We start from the raw sequence: 13,886 nt of genomic DNA, 5'->3' as shown, positions 1-13,886 counted from the left end.
AAGATTCCCTCTGCATCAATCACCATCCTCAATTGTAAGTATATCAATGTTCATTCACAATCACAATAAAAACCTGGAACTGCCATCCTAACTGCATTGTGGGTGCAACTGCTGCACATGAACCTCGATGGTTTAATAAGACAAGTCAGCACAACTTTTCTCAGGACAGAGATGGACAACAAATACTGGACTTGGCAGCAATGTTCACATCCCAATAAAGTAGATTTTAAAATGATGGATTAAAGTCTGACTAAATTGCCTAGTGGCACTTATAGATTTATAGATTCATACAGCGCAGAAAAGACCCTTTGGCCCATCAAGTCTGCATTGACATAACGACGGCTAAAGGTGCGCTGATCCCAATCATATTTGAAGCGCTGATCCCAATCATATTTGAAGCGCTCATCCACATATTTTTTAAAGATTGTAAGGTTTCTGGCCTCCACTACCTTCCAGACAGTGCATTTCAGAATCCCACCACCTGCTGATTGAAAAAGGTTTTTCCAAATCCTTTCTGAATCTCCTGCCACTTACTCTAAAAGTATGTGATCGCTCAACCAAGGGGAACAGCTGCTCTCTATTCACCCTGCCCATACCCCTCATAATCTTATACACCTCAGTCAATTTCCCTGTCAGCATTCTCTGCTCTAAAGAAAACAATCCAAGCCGATCTCGTCTCTCCTTATGGCTCAATTTCTCTATCCCAGGCAATATCCTGGTGAACCACCTCTGTACCCCCTCTAGTGTTATCAAATCCTTCCTATAGCGAGGTGATTAGAACTACACAGAGTACTCCAGCTGTTGCCTAATAAGTGCTCTGCGCAACTCCACCATTATCTCCTTGCTTTTACAGTCTATGCCACAACTGATGAAAGGAAGTGTCCGATATGCCTTCTTAACTATCTGTGCATGACCAGGAAGAGCTCACCTCTATGTTGCGATATGAATAAACAGCTCAAGAATTAAACCTGGATACTTCTGTCCGTACAATTTAAATGAGAGAAAGTCTTGTGGTGTAGTGCAGACTCTGGGTTTGAGACCCATGCAAGGACTTGCTTCCCATGAAAGATTGGTTCACAATGTTGTCAAACAGGGTTGATTATCAACCTTGTAAGGCCCTCAAATATGCCTGATGACATGTGGTAGGGTGAGAGAATCTCCTATCCAGCCATCCCGCAGAAGTATGGACCAATCCGATATAAGTTTATGGACTAAACTTCAAATGAGGACAGGAGATAGACAACTTAAGTAACAAGCTATATGATTGTTTATCATAATCACATTATATCAATCATACACTGGGCCACCTTGCCACAATAAAACAATTGTTTTACAGAGATACGTTTGTATTTATGTCTGTCTAGGCAACAATGCTTTATTTCACCCAGTTGAGAGATAAAGAGCATATTTACAATTCAGAAGTAATTTTCCTCCAGTAATATTTCAATAGATCCACAAGCATACACCCTATATAAAGTACTCACCGTCTTAAGTTATGTAATTTCATCCTTTGTTTTCAGTGAATGCCTGGTACTGTTCTTCTCCATTGTTTTACAGGATAGCACTTGAAATAATCTGTAATGTGGCAAGAAGTATACAAATACATTCAGCATCACTGGATTATCTGTTCTGGGATGCTATGGTACACAATTACGATGCTTCATAGAAGACAATAAAATGTGTGTAATTTGTGTGGTATGAGCATTACTGTAAGAACGTGTAGGTTTTCTATGCACAATGGAATTACCTTTTAATTATAACATAGAAAGTAGTGGTAAATTGAAACCCCTTGTGCTGTCTACTCATATCGCTTCTCCTCTAATTTCATTCTGTTTGAATCAATGTTCTCGAACTCCAAGTTCAGAGTTCCTGCAAACCTTTTAAAATTAATTCATTTTGTTTATATTGTGTATTCTCATTCATCTTCAGAAATGAATATCCTCACAGTTTTCTGCATTTAAATTTTACATGCCATATTTTTACTAGATTTTCAAGTTTTCTATCATCTGCAACTTATGAAATTATGTTCTCTGTACCCAAGTCATGTTGATCAAACAAATCAAAAAAGCAGTAGTCCTAATAGTGCTCTTTAGGGGACATGACAGTATGCTTCCCTCCAATTTGAAAAACAACTGTTGCCCACTAATTCCTGCTCTCTACTTCTTAGCCAAGTTTGTATTCATAATGTCATTGTCGCATTAAAGCCATGGCCTTTCATTTTGCTAATAAGTCTGTATTGTGACAGTTTACTAATCACATTTTGTTAGTCCAAACTTATGAATGACCATACAACAACACAAAACTAAAGCAAAATGCTATGGATACTAGAAAGTTGAAATAAAAGCATAAATTGTGTATATACTTCGCAGGTTCGGCAGCATATTTGGAGACAGAAACAGAGTTGAACAGCTAACTTTTCTGAGCACCACAGAGTTAGATTACAGCAGGGGATTGGAGCCCAGACAAGCAGGGTGGAATGGTATCAGAATAATTCTGTAATGTATTTCCACCATCGGGGAACATGCCTAGAAAAGTCAGCAGTATTCTCCAACAAGCAGGCAGCTAATAATGCACCATAGAAAACAATAAGGACTATTTTTCAAAGAAAATAGGACTTTCCCACTATCAGAACACACCACTGTGCCATTTGGAGAGCCCACCAGCTTACTAAAGGTAGACTCAAGGTAATGGGATCCCAAATGTCCAAAGCCATGTCCAAACAGAAAGTCCTATATGTGGTTGGTTCTTGAAACTAACATTTGCAAAAGGTGTTGAAGGAAGTGATCTTGAAGGCAGCAGGATAGGTACATAAGCTGGTTATGAAGACGTACGTGATAATTGCCTTTATTAATCATGGCATTAAATACAAGAGCAAGGAGGTTATGACAGTTATATATAATGTTAGTTAGGCCACAGTTGGAGTTCTGGTGACTGTTCTATAGGATGCAGAAAAGATTCACCAGGATGCTACCTGAGCTACAGTGATTCAGCTATGAAGAGAGACTAGTTGGGCTGGATTGTCTTCTTTAGACCAGAGAAGACTGAGGGAAAGATCTGATTGAGGTTTCAAAGTTTTGGTGGGTATAGATAGTGTAGATAGGGAGAAACTTTTCCCAAAGTACCACGGTTAGTAACCAGGGCACAGTTTTAAGGTAAGAAGCAAGAGGTTTAGAGAGGATTTGTGGAAATCCTTTTCATGCAGAGGGTTGTGGGTATCTGGTACTCACTGCTTAAAAAGGATGGTAGGGACAAAAAACCGCAGATGCTAGAATCTAAAGTAGACAAGCAGAAGGCTGGAAATCACAGCAAGCCAGGCAGCATCAGGAGGTGGAGAAGTTGATGTTTCGAGTATAACTCTTCTTCAGGAAGAAGGGTTATACCCAAAATGTTAACTTCTTCACCTCCTGGTGCTGCCTGACTTGCTGTGTTTCCCAGCCTCCTTCTTGTCTAAAAAGATGTAGAGGCAGGAACACTCAAAACATTTAGGAAAAATTTAGATGAACAGTTGAAACACAACAGTGTGCAAGGCTACTAGCCAATTGCCGGAAATGGAATTAGAATTGATGGATGTTTGATAGCTGTGGACACAATGGGTTGAAGGGCCTCGTACTATGTTGTAAAGACTCTATGAAAGATGAGATGTTAAACACTGCAAAAGGCCAATAACTGAGGGAACAGAGTAGTGACAAGGTGGGGAATTAAAATTACAATAAAAGCTAACTATGCTCGTTCTGTAATTGCCAGATGGTAGACTCATCTGAAACACCGTTTGGTAGCACAAATAAGAGATTGCCTGAGGAGGAGGAAATGTGAGTAATTGGTGGGGGTGGGGAATGTGACTCAGTGATTAGGTGGGATGAGTGACTGGGAAGAAAGATGAGTGAGTGAGTGATGGGAAGGGGATGTGAGTGATGGGAGAAACTCAGGGCAGAGTCTGGGGAGAATGATGTGAGTATTGGAGGGTGAGGGAGAGAAATGTGGGAAGGGAGATGTGAGTGAGTGAGTGAGTGGACATGATTACCATGAACAAGGTAATACAAATATCAAGGATCAGGAAGCTATTTGCTGTGCAAACAATAAAGTTCCCAATGAGACTGCTGAAGAATAATGTTAGACTTTAGAAGTGTCTCATGGTTACTGCTATCAATGAGAAAGAAATATGTCTGGAAGTGAACATAAGAAGCATCAAATTTCCTCATAGTTATCAAAATTTATTTTTTGAGAAAGGATTGCTTACATTATTTTCTAAGGCAACCTACAACTAGTAATGTGCCATAGGGATCAATGCTGTGGCTGTAATTATTTGTGATATGTAGTGATGACATTGATGGTGTAAGTGAATGCATTATTACCAAGTTTGCAGATGAAACAAAAACAGGTGGAGGGGAGCTGATGGGTATGAGACAAAATCCACAGATAGATATAGACATTTTAAGTAAGTGGGCAAAACATTGGCAGATTGAATATAAATTGAGAAAATGAACTTCGGCAGGAAGAATAATGGAGGTGGTTATCATTTAAATGGAGAAAGACTGCAGAAAGCTGCAGCACTGAGAAAGTTAGGGCTCCTCATGAATTAATCACAAAAGGATGGTGTACAAGTTCAGTGAGTAAAAGAGAACGCAAATGGAATATTGGCTTTTATTTCAAAGGGAATGGAATATAAAAATAGGGAAATCTTGCCAAAACTATACAAGGTATTAGTCAGATCACACCTAGAATACTGTGAATATACTGGTCCACTTATCTAAGGAAAGTCAAACTGACTTTAGAGGAAGTCCAGACAAAGTTCACTAGGTTGTTCCCAAGAGGAATTTTTTAATAAGTGGAGGTTGAGTAGGTTGGGCCTGTACTCACTGGAATTTAGAAGAACAATGCATAAACTACTGAAACACATAAGATTCTTAAGGGTCTTGACAGGAGTTGTTTTCGATTGAGGGAGAGGCTTGGACCAAAAGGCAAAGTATTAGCTTTCTGTGTCACCCATTTAAGAAGGAGATGAGGAGGAGTTCCTTTTCTCAGTGCTTTGTGAATCTGTGCAATTCTTTACCGCAGAAAACTGTTGAGGCTGGATTGTTCAGTGTTTTCAAGGCTGGCGCAGATATATTTATAAGAGAATTGAAGGTTATGGGGAAAAGACAGGTAAGTGGCGTTGAAGATTAACACACGGCCATGATCTCATTGAATGTTCGATCAGACGCAATAGGTCAAATAGCCTACGCCTGCTCCTTCATTCTACAGTCTTATGTTAATTGCAATTGACCAGTCAGCTGGGTCAAATGCAACATTTAAATGTTGTTTCTCACCAAGTTAACGGTGAAACATAACAAGCTACAAACACCTGGATAGATGAAAGGCTTTCCCGGATAGGTGACAAGCTCTCGTGCTCTCACTGTCTCTGATGTTGGCGTATCTTGGAAGGATTTACAAGTTGGCGTATGTTGGAAGAATTTACAAGATGATACTCAATCTTTCTGGCTGTGTCATGAATTCACCTTTCTTGACCATCAATTTGTGGGGAATGGAAACAGGACCTTCCAAAGTACAAAACAACTATATTCCAAAACATCATTAATTGCTACATCCTGAGAATGTCAATGGCATTATGTAAATGCAAGATCTTTTACAAAAGCAAAATGAGAAAGTTGTAATTTTTGTCTACCTTTGTGGGACTGATGACAATTCTCCTTCTGTTTTCCTATTTTCTTTCCTATGCACAACATGATAATGACCTTGAACAAAAACAGAAATAGCTGGAAAAGCTCAGCAGCTCTGAAGGTCACTCAACATTAAACATTAACTCTGATTTTTCACCATAGATGCTGCCAGACCTGCTGGGCTTTTCCAGTGAATTTTGTTTTTATTTCTGATTTATAGCATCTGCAGTTCTTTCAGTTTTTATTTATAATGACAATTTATTGGATTTCTTTATATAATAGCTTATATCTGCCCTTTCTTACTTGGTTGGTGGTGTCTTTTGGTTCTATCTGATCAACAATGATAAAGTATTGATTTCTGAAGGGAATCTGTTTCTGTTTTCATTCTTACTTTATGGTAACAATAGTTGTTATCATTTAGCACAAACATATGACTGAATTTGAATTAGGAGTACAGGTATTGTGTGCAATGGAGCATTAATCATACATGGCATACTATGCAAACATTTATAAAGTTAAAAGTTTGTGCGAAGATTTGTAGCTCGGGTGCTCGTTGTTGTGGTTCTGTTCGCCGAGCTGGAAGTTTTTGTTGCAAACGTTTCGTCCCCTGGCTAGGCGACATCATCAGTGCTTGGGAGCCTCCTGCGAAGCGCTTCTTTGATGTTTCCTCCGGTGTTTATAGTGGTCTGTCCCTGCCGCTTCCGGTTGTCAGTTTCAGCTGTCCGCTGTAGTGGTTGGTATATTGGGTCCAGGTCGATGTGTTTGTTGATGGAGTTTGTGGATGAATGCCATGCCTCTAGGAATTCCCTGGCTGTTCTCTGTCTGGCTTGCCCTATGATAGTAGTGTTGTCCCAGTCGAATTTATGTTGCTTGTTGTCTGCGTGTGTGGCTACTAAGGATAGCTGGTCGTGTCGTTTCATGGCTAGTTGATGTTCATGCATGCGGATAGTTAGCTGTCTTCCCGTTTGTCCTATATAGTGTTTTGTGCAGTCCTTGCATGGTATTTTGTACACTACATTAGTTTTGCTCATGTTGGGTATCGGGTCCTTCGTTCTGGTGAGTTGTTGTCTGAGTGTGGCTGTTGGTTTGTGTTCCGTTATGAGTCCTAGGGGTCGCAGTAGTCTGGCTGTCAGAACTATATAGGAAGACAGCTAACTATCCGCATACATGAACATCAACTAGTCACGAAACGACACGACCAGCTATCCTTAGTAGCCACACACGCAGACAACAAACAACATAAATTCGACTGGGACAACACCACTATCATAGGGCAAGCCAGACAGAGAATAGCCAGGGAATTCCTAGAGGCATGGCATTCATCCACAAACTCCATCAACAAACACATCGACCTGGACCCAATATACCAACCACTACAGCGGACAGCTGAAACTGACAACCGGAAGCGGCAGGGACAGACCACTATAAACACCGGAGGAAACATCAAAGAAGCGCTTCGCAGGAGGCTCCCAAGCACTGATGATGTCGCCTAGACAGGGGACGAAACATTTGCAACAAAAACTTCCAGCTCGGCGAACAGAACCACAACATTTATAAAGTTAGTTATAGAGTTCTATTCACTTTCATCGTGAACATACCCATTAATATTTTCTATTATTCAAAAATTTACCATCAATAAGTATAATTAAAATCAGCAAATAACCAAAATAATGGAAAGACAGTGATAAAATAGAATGTTTAAAAATATGTTTTGACATTTTCTGTACTTCAATGTAGAGACTAAAAGTGTTAATTTAGGTTTTAATAAACTCCTTTTCCTTTTAATTACAACCAAGGTAACCAAACAGTTTTCTCAATCTTGACAAATGTGACACAATTTTCACAAGTATACTAAAGAAGCTGAAACTTCTATGAAGTGTTTCCATAATGGAAAAAGATTTGTATATGGTCACATATGATGTCTGTTCTGATCATGAGAAGGGTCAATCACTGGAAGCTATTAGAAGCAAAAGCAACAATCAGCAATTCTGGAGTTAGGCTATGACAGAAAGCATCACTCTGGGTGGCCCAAAGCATCAATGATTGTGTCGCAAAAATAATTAAGAGACTGGGGCTTCAGTATTGAGGCCCAGTTTAAAAAAAATCTGATGTGTGACTGGAGGTCAGATGGACAGAAACAGCAAAATATCACAACAGAATGCCTGTTACCCTGGTAACCTTTGATTCATGTACCTAACAAGAATCTGTCTACTTCTGCCTTAAAATTTTTAATGACCCTATCCTTAACACCCCTTAAGGCAAAGCATTCCAAAGTTGTACATCCTCTGAAAAAATATTTTTTCTTCATACCTGTCCTAAAAGGGTGATCTCCAGTTTTAAATAGTGTCCGCTAGTTCTGGACTCACTAAGGGAGGAAACATCTTTCCACGTCCATCTTGTCAAGATTGTTCCAAAGCTTCAATCAGGTCATCCTCACATTTCAAAACTCCAGTGTAAACAAGCCCAGCCTGTCCAACCAACCCTCATAAGACAACCACACTTTCCATGTATCAAGTGAATCGCCTCCAAACACATTATATCCTTCCTTAAATAAGGAACCAAAACTGTGCACTGTATAACCAATGCCTTGTATAACTGCAGCATGGCATTTTTACTTTTATCTTCAATTCTTCTCATAATAAAAGATCATATTCCATTAATTATTTGCAGTACTTGCATACTAATGTTTTGTAATCCATCACGAAAACACCTAGATCCCTCTGCACTTGAATATGCTGCACCTAACCTCTGTTTGAGTAATATATGGCTTCTTTATTCTTCTTGCCAAAGTAAACAACTTCACATTTTCCTTCATTATATTCAATCTGCTAGATCATTCAACCTATGTATATCCATCTGCAAACTTCTTGTGTCACCTTCACAACATAATTTCCTATTTATATCTATGCCATCTTTAAATTTAGTTACCAAGCCAAGTCATTGTCATAAATTGTAAAAGAAAACTGGTGCCCTAGCACAGAGCTCTGTGGGACTCTGCTAGTCACATCCTGTTAACCGAAAGACTTATTTCTGCATACGCTGTTTTCTGTCAGCTAGTCATGTTGCTAATATTACAATGCTGCCTCTCAAGGCAGTACTGCAATATAAAAATTAGAATACATTCTCTTTAAAAAAAAATTAAAATCCTGTTCAAATTCTAAACCAATTTGACTTCAGCATTCTGTCATTATGGCCAGCAAATTCATTCCTGAACAAATGGGTGAAAATACTAGTGGTAATGAAAGCCTATTATAATACGTCATGGTATTGCTCTCACAGGATAACAACTATTATTCAGGTTTGAAGTGGTCACAATTGCATTTAGAGTGCCATCTAGTGATTCATTCTTATACAAACTAGGAAGTAAGCGTGTTTCACGTAACGATAGTTCAAAGCACTTTACAGCCAAGTAACTACTGTTCAAGTGTGGTGAGAAATAGGCAAACATGGTAGCCAGTTTACGTAAAGTAAATCCCATCAAATACCAATAAGATAAATAACCGCGAGATAAATAGAAACAAATTACTATGGATTCTAGGTACCTGAAATAAAAACTAAAAATGCTGGAGGTAACTCAGCAGGTGTGGCAGCAGCTATGGACAGAGAAACAAAGTTAATGCTTTGAGTCCAATATAACTCTGCTTCGGAAAATAAATAATCAGATTATTTATTTTGTACTGTTAATTCAGAGTTAAATATTGGCTGGAATTCTGGAAGTCATCCCTATTCTTCTTGGTGCCATGGAATATTTTACATTCATCTAAGAGGCGAAGGAGTCTTTTTTTTTATGTGACAGGCTCCCCTCTGGAAGTCTGCTAATACTACATTGATGTATATATTTCTGGGTTATGCACTCCAATGCATAATTTTAACTCAGAAACGAGCATGTCAACATTAAGCTGAAACTGACCCATAATCAACACATAATTATGAAGCCAACTCAAAACAAGGATATAATGCTCTTCTTATGCTGGGGTTTTGAGATGGATGGTAACTCCAAGCACAATCTGCAGACTCTGCTAAATTTTGTGCATGTTTATGTTTAGAGAGGGGTTTGAAGGGTCAGGTAGACAAGTTGATTGAAGGCTTGACTTTGCTCCAGCACACCTCCCCAAAAAAGACAATGTATTCAGAACCTTCTTAAATGGACCTTTTCCACTTTGGTCGGTCAACTCTAAGGTTCTGTGCACAGCAATTAGCATCAGCATAGGGCTCTCAAGAGCTAGTCCAGATGTTTGACATCCTCAGCAATCCTATGAGAACATACCTAAAATGTTTATGTGGTTCTCCTGCAAGTTTCTCACTGTGATTAGGTTTAGAGTAGAACTTGCTACCGGAGATAGATTTCAGGCAGACAAACAAGATGTTCCACTTGGCAGAGTTGATTTTGAATAATTAGTGCCTTGATGTTCGGCATTGTGGCTTCAGATAGGATACTGCTAATGTACTGTATAGTACCTTTCTGTACTTTGCTGTGCATTCTGTAGTTTGTCCAAGACTCTGAAGCAGTGAGTGGGGATGACAACTATCTGTTCAACCATTACCTTAGCCTCGCATTTGCGATCCTGATCCTCAAATACTATTTGCTTCAGTTAGACAAAGACTAAGCAAACAGACAATGCTCGAAAACCCTGAAGTAAGCTCACTGAACCCAAAAAGTTCATTCTGCTTTTTCTCCACAGATGCTGCCAGATGTGCTGAGTTTTTCTAGCAATTTCTGTTTTGTTTCTGATTTCTGGCATTTACAGTCCCAAAGGCTGTAAAAGTTGACTACAATAAATTTTGTCAACAATGTTTGTCTTTGTTGAAAGGAAGTTCCTGAAGTATGGAGAATGGTCCACATTTTCCAGGATTTTGCCACTGATCCTAAATCAATTTGAGATGTGTTTTAGGAGATCGCTGTAAAAGGGTTTGGTTTTACAGACTTTTACTGAAAGGCTTAGGTTCTCTTGTGATTCAAAGAATGAGTCAACAATGATTGGAGCTCAGTTTCTCAGCCGGCACACACAGAAATGCCTTCTGCATACTGAGATTGGGATGATATTAGCTTTGAGTTGAAGCAAGTATAGGGTTGAATAGTTTTCCCATTTGTTTAGTCAATTATTTTCATGAATGTGAGTAATTTGCTGGAGGTGAAGTACGTATTGCAGAGAGGAATATGGAGAAGATGGCTAATTCAATGACACAATCTTGTTTCTCTCCAATATTCATTCAAACTGATTCTATTGGTGGTTTCATTGATGGGACTGCCTGGGGCGGCACAGTAGCTCAGGTGGCCAGCACTGCTGTCTCATAGTGCCAAAGACCCAGGTTTGATTCCACCCTTGGGTGACTATGTGGAGTTTGTATATTCTCTCTGTTTCTGCTGAGTGGTCTGGTTTCCTCCCACAACCCAAAGCAGCGCAGGTTAGATGAACTGGCTATGCAAAATTAACCCGTAGTGTCCGGAGATGTGCAGATTAGATTGGATCAGCCATGGTAAATGCGTTGTTACTGGGATAGTGTGGGAGGCTAGATTTGAGTGGGATGCTTTTTAAAGGAACACTGCAGATTCGATGGGCTGAAAGGCCTCTTTCTGTAGAGTTCCTTATGTTTCTATGTGGTCACCTGCGATAACTGAAGCTTTAATGATTTGTTACATTGTACAGGATATCATATCACAGTGCGATTTCTGCAGCCTTGACTTCCTTTATGCCCCTTATGTACTCCCTTTTCTAAAATAAACTTTGCTTATGTAAGATGGCAATTAACTTATCCTTTATGCTGATGGAGTTCTGATGCAGAGTAACCAGACTTGAAACGTTAACACTGCCTTCTTCCCACAGATGCTTCCAGACCTGCTCAGTTTCTCCAGCAATATTTGTTTTTGTTCCCTCATGCTATTTTGCTTACTTAGATTACTTTATTATATTGGTCTTTCATTTATTCCTGTTCTTTCTCAATTAATTACTTCTTCCAAAAAAAAACACTTATTAACATCCTGAACCAATGCATACACCACTTTCCTGTGATGTCAGTTTGATTTGTTATCTCAATCAGCAATCTCTTGTAACTGTAGCTGTTAAACTAGACTCCCCTCCCTCTGCTCAATTGAAGCCAAAGAATGTAACTTTACAAACCATGAGCAATTTAAAAATAGAGGGTTTGTGTGGTCTACTGGTAGTCCCCCTATATCTGAGCCATAAAGGTGTGGATTCAAGTCTCACCTGCTCTAAGGTGTGTCACAACATGTCTGAACAGATTGATTAAAAATCTCTGAACCAAAAAAGAAATGTATGGATAAAATGGTAGTAAATTGAAAGAAATGGTAGACAATACTGTAAACATTAGGGATAGCTCAGATGATTGGGAGAAATTTTGAAACTAGTAAAGGATGACTAAAACTTAAAATCAAAGTGGGAGAAATGGGAGGCTAAGAGCAAACTAGTAAGAAATATAAAAAAGAGACAGTAAAAGCTTCTGCAAATATAAAAAAAGAGTAACTAAATGATGATTGATCCTTTAGAGGATGAGTTTATGGAATTAATAATGAGAAGTAAGGAAATGATAGAGCTTTTGAACAATTATTTGTTAACAAGTATATCTGTCAAGAATCATAGAAACAATCAGAGACAAAAAAAGGAACTTAAACCAATTATAATCACAGGAGTAAAAATACTCCAAAAACAAATAGGACGAAGGCCAGAAAATCCCTTGGACCTGATCCTTATCCTTTGTCCCAGGGTCTTAAAAGAAATAGCTGCAGGTATAGTTGATACATTGGTCTTAATCTTCTAAATTTCCCTGGATTCTGGACAGGTCCCAGAAAATTGGAAAACTGCAAGTGTATCAAGGAATCACAAGACAAAAAAAAAACAAGAAACTATAGCCAATTAACCTAACATTTTTAAATCGGAAAATGATAGAAGTATTAAGGAGGTAATGGCTAGGCTGAGTCAACATTGTTTTGTGAAAGAGAAATTGTGTTTGACAAACGTATCTTTTCTTTGGAGGTTGTAGTGATTGTAATGAGTTCAGCCAGAAAATGACTTCGCTGATTGGAGCTGTTAATCTGGTCCAGTCAGGGAACGCTGGCTGACAGATAAAAACAGGTGTGTCACTTGGGTGTTTCTTTTCTTCCTGGTGGTGGAAACTGAATAAAGATTTGTGCATCTTGTGTCTTTCCCCGTGTCACAAACATGAGTGCGGGGGAAAAACAAGCACTAAAAAAAACAGGAGTGTCTGATGTCCTGAACACAAAAAAAAGAAAAAAAAGAAAAAAAAACAGGTATGTCAAACATCTTGTTCAATCTGAGAGCTGGCTCTGAGGGAGCTTGATCAGTGTCAAGGACTCTCCACATGTGAAATAAAGGGTGACTTGATGATGGAATAATGACTTCTGTGGAGTTATTTCAAGGGTGTACCAAGCAAAGTGAATAAACGGAAGTCAATATATATAGCCTATGTGGATTTCCAAAAGACATTTGAAACTGTGCTATATTATGGTGTTTTGGATGGAATAGCTTCTTCTGATAGATGATTGACTGATGAATAGAAAACAAAGAGTTGACATAATGAATTCTGTTTAGTTTCGCAAACTAACTGATAGAAAACGACTGTGGTTCAGTGCTCGGGCTTCAACTATTTACAGTCGACATTAATGACTTGGATGAAGGGACCAACTGCCATATAGAAAAATTTGCTGGTGATACAAAGCTGGGTCAGAAGACAAGTTGTGAGGAGAATACTTAGAATCTGCAAAGGGATACAGGTAAGTTAACTGAGTGCACAAAATTCAGCTGAGAGACATAATATGACAAAATTTAAGATTGTCCAGTTTGGCTAAAATAATGCAAAAGCCAAATATTACTGTATTTAAATGCAGAGAGACAGCAGAATGCTGCAGGAGAGGGATCTCGATGTCCTGTAAAATCACAATACATCAACATGCAGGAACAAGTAGTCAGGAAGGAAAATGTTGGCCTGTATTGCAAAGGGGATGAAGTAGAAAAGTATAGAAGCCTTGCTATAACTGTTCAGTGCATTGGTGAGACCACACCCTGAGAATTTTGGATAGTTTTGGTCTCCTTACTTAAGGAGGAAAATCTTACATTAGAAGCAGTTGAGAGAAGGTTCACTGGCCTGATTCCTGAAATGAAGGAGCTAATATACGAGGTTAGTAGATTAGCCCTGTACTCATTGGAATTTGGAAGAACGAGACATGATCTTATCGAATAAAATAAGATTCTG

General features: G+C 38.9%; 1 long non-coding RNA gene across 5 annotated transcripts in view; it reads right to left on the bottom strand.

Moving 5' to 3' along the window:
* Positions 1-13,886, bottom strand: part of LOC122548002 (uncharacterized) — a 116,464-nt gene that overhangs the window by 80,249 nt on the left and 22,329 nt on the right. For all 5 annotated transcript variants that reach the window (XR_015758378.1, XR_015758377.1, XR_015758379.1 and 2 more), the window contains one exon: positions 1,485-1,575. This is a non-coding gene — a long non-coding RNA (uncharacterized LOC122548002). The remainder of the gene's footprint in view (positions 1-1,484; positions 1,576-13,886) is intronic.

The sequence above is a fragment of the Chiloscyllium plagiosum genome, unplaced genomic scaffold, assembly GCF_037043375.1.
Source record: "Chiloscyllium plagiosum isolate Xiang-an unplaced genomic scaffold, Cpla_swu_hap1 HiC_scaffold_10, whole genome shotgun sequence".
Lineage (NCBI taxonomy): Eukaryota > Metazoa > Chordata > Chondrichthyes > Orectolobiformes > Hemiscylliidae > Chiloscyllium > Chiloscyllium plagiosum.
Note: the sequence above shows the minus strand (reverse complement) of the source record. Positions and strands in the feature narration are given on the sequence as shown.